Source organism: Sinocyclocheilus anshuiensis, unplaced genomic scaffold, assembly GCF_001515605.1.
Source record: "Sinocyclocheilus anshuiensis isolate Anshui unplaced genomic scaffold, SAMN03320099.WGS_v1.1 scaffold944, whole genome shotgun sequence".
Classification (NCBI taxonomy): domain Eukaryota; kingdom Metazoa; phylum Chordata; class Actinopteri; order Cypriniformes; family Cyprinidae; genus Sinocyclocheilus; species Sinocyclocheilus anshuiensis.
This window is the reverse complement of record NW_015549559.1, coordinates 803,146-810,013: the sequence shown is the minus strand read 5'-3', so window position 1 is coordinate 810,013 and position 6,868 is coordinate 803,146. Positions and strand designations below refer to the sequence as shown.

The 6,868-nt window shown below is 36.3% G+C and overlaps 1 protein-coding gene across 1 annotated transcript in view; it reads left to right on the top strand.

Annotated features, from left to right (window-relative positions):
- The window catches only part of LOC107657113 (alpha-ketoglutarate-dependent dioxygenase FTO-like), a 189,365-nt gene that overhangs the window by 159,848 nt on the left and 22,649 nt on the right, over positions 1-6,868 (top strand). The gene's annotated exons all lie outside the window — the stretch shown is intronic.

Below are 6,868 nucleotides of genomic sequence, written 5' to 3'. Positions count from 1 at the left end.
GGGGGTCTGAATACTTTCCGTACCCACTGTATATATATATATATATATATATATACTGTATATATATCCATAAATGCATGTATGTTTTAGTTCAGTTCTCCATATATCCTCTGAAGCTTTTTTCTCTGGACAGGCATTATATAGATGTATACATAGTTCACTTCTCCTCTATGTGTGTGTGTGTTTGTCTGCGTGCCATCTTTTGAGAGGGAATGTCGGTAAAAATAAAATATGACATTGTGGTGGCATATGACATCATTAACGGGTGTCATATGTGTGCCGTTGCCTTTCACCTAGCGTATTGTCTAGGGATTTAGTGTGTTTGAATTTGCCCTAAGTGTGTTTGAATGTTTGTGCGTGCGTGCGTCCGTCTGACTGTTTGTAGGGAGAAGGTAAAGTAAAAGTTGTTAGACTGACTTTGTCGATGATGTTTGTCTATATAGGTGCATGTAGGTACGAGGCACGCACATGTGTACGTAATCTTTAAGACGGTTTTATTTCTGTGTGACTGAATATGAATGTGTGTGTGTATGTGTGCGTAAGATGTTTCTCTCCCAAGCCGAGTAGTGTCGATAGGCGGCTCTTGCTGTGCTCTCCAAGAGAACTTACACCCCTTGCGTCGCATAATTCTCACAGCTCATTGACTCCTAACGTTTCAATAACCCCTGCCTATGCCTGAAATGCTGCCAGTTTCGGGAGGAATGCACTCAAACATCTTTAAACGATTGAAGGATGAAGAAAAGCACTCAGATGTCCTCTAAACGACTGAAGGATGAATGAAAAAGGGATGACTGTTGAAGTCCAGCAGCTTTCTTTTTATTTTTATGTTTTTCTATGTCATCAGTGTTCATGTAGAAGATCCATATTATAGTATTCAATGAAGATGCTTAAATGTGTTTTATACTTTTGAAGTTTTAGAGTTGTCATTGGTTGCCAAATATTGTGTTCTTGCTGAGTAAATGCTGTGAGGTTGGTATATAAATATAAATATATAATCTTTCTTTCATTGTGTTTTTTTTCCCTGTATTCTTTCTTCAGAGTGCCACAAGCCCCACTGCTTTTCTGAAAGCTTTGTGTGTGCAAAGCACTAGTTATGATTGAAATAAAATACAATTCTGGTTTATCAATTAGTGCATGGGTATTTGTTCTTTTTTTTTTAATGAAATTTATTTGTATATTGGTAGCAGTCTCTTCAAAATTTCATTCAAAGTTATCAGATAGTTATTATTACATTATATAATGCTTAATAGATGATCATTTAATTATGCATTCAGATAGATACAAATGTTTAAGTACTATTCATATATTATTTTAAGCATTATATAATTTGTTAATGACTAATTCAGTGAATTGATATGAAATAAAATAAGTTTTACCTATATATTTTATATACTGTGGGGTCCAAAGCCTGAGAACAGTGAAATTGCCTTTATTTTGCATTGTTTGCATTACAAATTACAATATTATAATTGGAGTGAAAGGTTAAATCTAAAAATTGACACATTTCTGAATGGTTCGGTATGTGGTTTGTTGACTTGAACTCCGAACATGAAAATCTGATCTTTTGTGCACAAGAGTTCACATGGTCACTGCCAAAAATGTCTTATTTGATTTAGCGACCTTGAAATACACAATCTTTAATATTTTTTATTTATTTTCTTTGTTTTAAATTTTCAGTTTGATTTTACATCTCAGATGTGGTTTCAGACTTTTGGATCAAACTTCCAATTTATTGTGTTCAATTTATTGTTTCAGAGAGATGCTATCTATTTATCTGCTTTGATCTGAAGTGTATTTGTTTCAGTCTTTTATATATTTCTATCAGTCAAAAAGACTGATTTGAGCTTTTGTCTCAGCTCTATTAAAGTGTGTGTGTGTGTGTGTGTGTGTTGCCTGTAGGGGTTAGAGGTGCTTCCTCTAGTCTGCAGTGAAGGTGTGTTAGATGGCTGAGCCTCAGGTGAGCAGGTGATCGGTGAATGGCCACTCTAAACTTCACTGCAGTCTGTTCTCAGGCATGTGTGCACAGGTATGCATTGTTCCAAAGAAGGGCAAAGGTCATCAGTAGTTTCTGTCTCTTACATCACTGTAGGTGAGAGGAAGATGACCAGGTGCATGTGGAATTAAGTACCTGTGTGTGTGTGTGTGTGTGTGTGTGTGTGTGTTTTCTACAGGCAGGATGATTATTATATGATTGACAGCTAAGTTAAAGTTGGATCACATCTCAGAGGTGACATTCAGACAACATACATGATTTGAAGGACAAATGCAATGTTACACGTAATACATTTAACCCTGTTTTGACTGATAATGTGTTATACTATGCACTGAACAAAAATGTAAAATGGTTAAGTTTGCAGTCCCAAAACCCAGAAGAGAATTTGCATTTTTGAGTCATGGGTTCCCTTGGGAATTTTCCTCTGGGTTTTTAGAAAAGCAGTTTTGATTTATGATTCAAATCTGTGGTTAAAATTACCTGAATAGATGCTCACAGATTGTTTTATAATATAAATCACATACAGTCATAGATCAAATTTAAATTTTAGAGCCATTGTGTTTTGTTTTTATGTAAGTTACTAAATTAGGGTAGGGTTAGGGTTAGGTTAGGGTTAGGGTTAGAGCCTGTGGTTATTGCATGCTTTCGTTGTATAGAAAACAGCAGCAATATTATTTCACATATCTCCTGTTGTAATCTACAGAAGAAAGTCATATAGGTGAGTAAGTGATGGCAGAATTTAAATTTTACAGTGATCTGTCCTGTAAGAGGTCACAATTTAGCCTTTTTTTCTGTTCAAAAAGGCAGATATCTGATCATGTGCAGAGAATATCATAGCAAACTTGAGATTGTGAGTGTGTGTGTGTTCACATGTTCTCATGAGTCCACATCTCTACACAGACTGAAGAGTGAGTTATTCAGTGAGACAGCGAGTCCCAAGAGCACCGTGTGTGTGTCCACGTGATGAACACATAATGCAGTTCTCCCAGTTCAATGGGAGGTCCAATGAGTGGACCTGTCAGACCCTTGAGCCTCATGGTTACTGCCTGATGCTGCCTCTACAGTGCTGTGTGGGTTAAACGGCCACTCATGCCTGTCATGGCTGCCCAAGCAATGGGGACTAACAGCCCTGTGGCCCCCTGATATTACTAGTATAGGAGAAGAACAGAGATTGCGCATTACAGTGATTTCAGCATGGTAAAAGTGTTGTTAGTGCTTTTATAAAATGGCAGCAACAGACATATGATAAACGATGCTAATGTTTAATAGATAATCACAATTATTAATAATAATCATGTCTTGGCAGGTAGGGTACATCTGACATTTTCTACATTTTGCTAATCAGTACTTTAGTCATTTAGTTTTCCAGTAAACATATCTTTAAAAAAAAACAACAACAACCTTAAAACATTATATATATTTATGAGAAAATGCTAATTAGATTAACAAAATAAAATATAGCCCTGTTCTCAGAGAACATATGCTACCATTCAAAAGTTTGCATTAAAGTGTCTTATGGTCACCAAGGCTGCTTTTTATTTGATCATAAATGAAGTAAAACGAATAATATTGCAATACATTATAACAATTTAAAATAACTGTTTTCTATTTTAATATATTTAAAAAAAAAAATTCTTCCTGTGATGGCAAAGCTGAATCTTAAATTGCCTTTATTTGTTGTTTTCTTGTTTTAAGCATAAATTGAACTAGATTTAATGAGATGTATGCTTAAAGTAAAACTAAGTTATTTGCACAAGGTAAGAATTCAAGATGTATTCTCTTGCACAGTTTACATGGTGTGCAAATGTATCTTATTTATGGATGTTTAGATATTTTTACTAGAAAACAAACAAAACAAAAAATACAGATTATTTGTTATACCCCAAGTGTAGGTATGTGGTTCACCCAATTTGAGAACAGAGGCGCTTAGTTTGCTCATTACAGGACGCAGGGATCCGGGGCTCTCAGCAGTGTGTGTGTCTGTGTTTGTGATGGAATAGATCTGGCTTTTGACTGATGTGCTGATAGTGATGTGAAACTCTTGGAGTACATTTTTGGCACTTGAGTGAAGGGACACTGCTGTGATCTGGCTTAAAGGATTCCAGTGTGTGTGTGTGTGTGTCTGTCTGTGCTGTTGACAGTTTCATTCTGCTAAACTCTGCTGTGACCTGACTTTAGAAATGTATTTGCAGCGCTCCAGAGAGAGATACTGTGTGTGTGTGTTGGTGGCCTTCTGAAGTCCTTCCACTCTGCAATGGCTTTGGTCTCAGGGACCACTTTCGAAGTGCCTGTCATGTTGTATGACCCACTTCCTGCCCTGTCCCACAGCACTGGCCACCACTGGCCCCAAAACCTCAAACACACCAAAGCCACTTCAGTTCCCCAACCTAAACACTGCAACCATTTCATACACACATATTGTATTTGAGGTGGTTAAACTTCAAGAAGACCGTCCGTATGATGTGTGCGGCACTGGTGTTTATAAGTGTTTGTTTTATGAAAGGTAATGGGTTTATTGCATTATCTCTCCCTCTCTCAGCTCAATCTAGCCGGACATAATAGAGCCATCTGCAACTCATCTAATATGGATGAAAGGCCTTCATAATATTGCTGGCCTGTGTGTGTCTGCACATATGCTCCATGATCTCCAATTTCAAATCTTCTTTCTTTCTTTCTTTCTTTCTTTCTTTCTTTCTTTCTTTCTTTATCATGTTTAATGCATTTTCTGGACACAAGATGGATAAAGCCAGCTATTAGAGGAGAATTAAGATGTTTCGATAGGCCTGCGAGAAAAGATGAAGAAGGAGAGGGTGATATATTCATCAGGTACGATATTCAGCTTATCTGCTCCGACCTTGAAGGGTGTATGTATGTGTGTTTGGCCACGTCACAGTCGTACACACACCTACACACTCTCCTCTCTGCTTCTTGATTGACAGGTGCTGAAATGAGCCCCTGAATAGCTGTGGGCTTCAGTCTCCCAAATAACTCGCCTGCCAAATTACATCCCGCCCTCCTCACTCGCCTGGTCGCCTGGGAGACCTATTTATTTGTCTGTTTATTTGCTTGGTTTAAATATTTGGTGGGGAAAATATTGAATTTTTGTCCCCCGGTCAAAGTGCTCATATTTAGTTAATAACAAGAGGAGAGAAGGTTGTTTGCTCTGAGAGACGGAGAGGACAGAGAAGGAGAAAAGGGAAAAGGGAGGGTGATTTTATTTTATATAGGGAAGTCCTTGGAGAAAAGATGATCTGTCACTGAGACTCTCTGTGAACGCTGGACTGTAATCGTCACTCATTTATGCGTTCATGAGCTATGAAGGATAAAATGATTTTTGTAGTGTCTTTGTATTAATCTCTAAATTGCATTGGTTATGATACCCCTTTGCTACATGACCATAAATGTATTGAGTTGGAATGGATCTTCCTTTAAAGGGGTCATATGATGCTATTTAAATTTTTCCTTTCTATTTTATGGAGCACTGTTTCCTGCTCCTGGGAGAGTAGACTACAATGCCGGCTGTTCTGACTCACAGACTGTAAGTACGTTTTTTATAGTTAAAGAATTTGCCACTGATGATTCAAAGCGAGTTTTGAGCAGTGTAGAGTAGCACTTGTTGTTTGTCATTTCTCCGATCACAAATGCAGACATGGTTTTATGTTATGCTCCGGCCGGGACTCAGCATCACAGTATGGTGAGGGGCGTAACATTTCCGTCAAACACTTGAGGTATTCGGCCAATCACAATGCACTGGATAGCTGGCCAATCAGAGCACACCTCGCTTTTCAGACCGATGAGCTTTGTGAAAATCGACGTGTTTCAGAAAGGCGGGGCATAGAGGAGAAACAATAATGTACACTATGTGAAAAATAATGTGTTTTTTTAACCTTAAACCGCATAAACATTTCATTACACCGAATACACAAAATAATGTTCTTTTTAGCAACATCTTATGACCCCTTTAAAACAATGTTTGTATTAATTTTCCTAACAGTACATTCAGATTATTGTACCAAATTAATGCTAACTGTGTGTGTGCTCTTCGGAGACTGCATAATTAAAGATATAGTTCACCCAAACATTAAATTGTCATCATTTACTCACCCTCATTTTGTTCTAAACCTGTATGACTTCCTTCCTTCTGTGGAACCAAAAGAAGATAATTAAAAAAATAAAAAATAAATGTCTGTGTATATGATTTTTGTTTATACGATGGATATCAATGGGGTCCAAAACAACACTGAACTCCAATGACTTTCAAAATATCCTCTTTTGTGTTCTCCAGGTCATACAGGTTTGGAATGGCATAAGGGGGAGTAAATGATGACAGCATTTTTATTTTTGGGTGAAATACAACAGTTCATCAGTACAAAAGTTCATGAATAACCTATATTTCAGACAAAATCTGGCCAGTTTGTTTAATTTTTTCTCCTCCAGTAGTTCCAAACAAATGAATTTGGATTTCAAAAATGGATTTCAACTAGCATTCAGTGTTATTTTAGTGTACTATTACAGTATTTATTCACATTTTTGAATTAGCTTTTATTTTTAGAATTCCAGTTTTTATTTTAAAGTTTTTTGTAATTTTATGCACTTTTGTCAATTTATGTCTGTTCAGCTTTAATTTATTTCAGTTTTACAGTTTTAGTTATTTTAGTACTTATTTCAGTTAGTTGCCATGACAACAATCTTTTTTATTTATTATTATTATTATTATTATTATTATTTAAATACTTATTTACTTTTATAATTATACTTTACTTTAATTTAAGAAAACTGTTAATAGTTTTAGTTCATATTTTGTGTTGGGGTGAAATCCCCTGAACTTTGTTAATGAATAGTGTTGATTAGCGCATTCCTCCACTGTTTAATCAC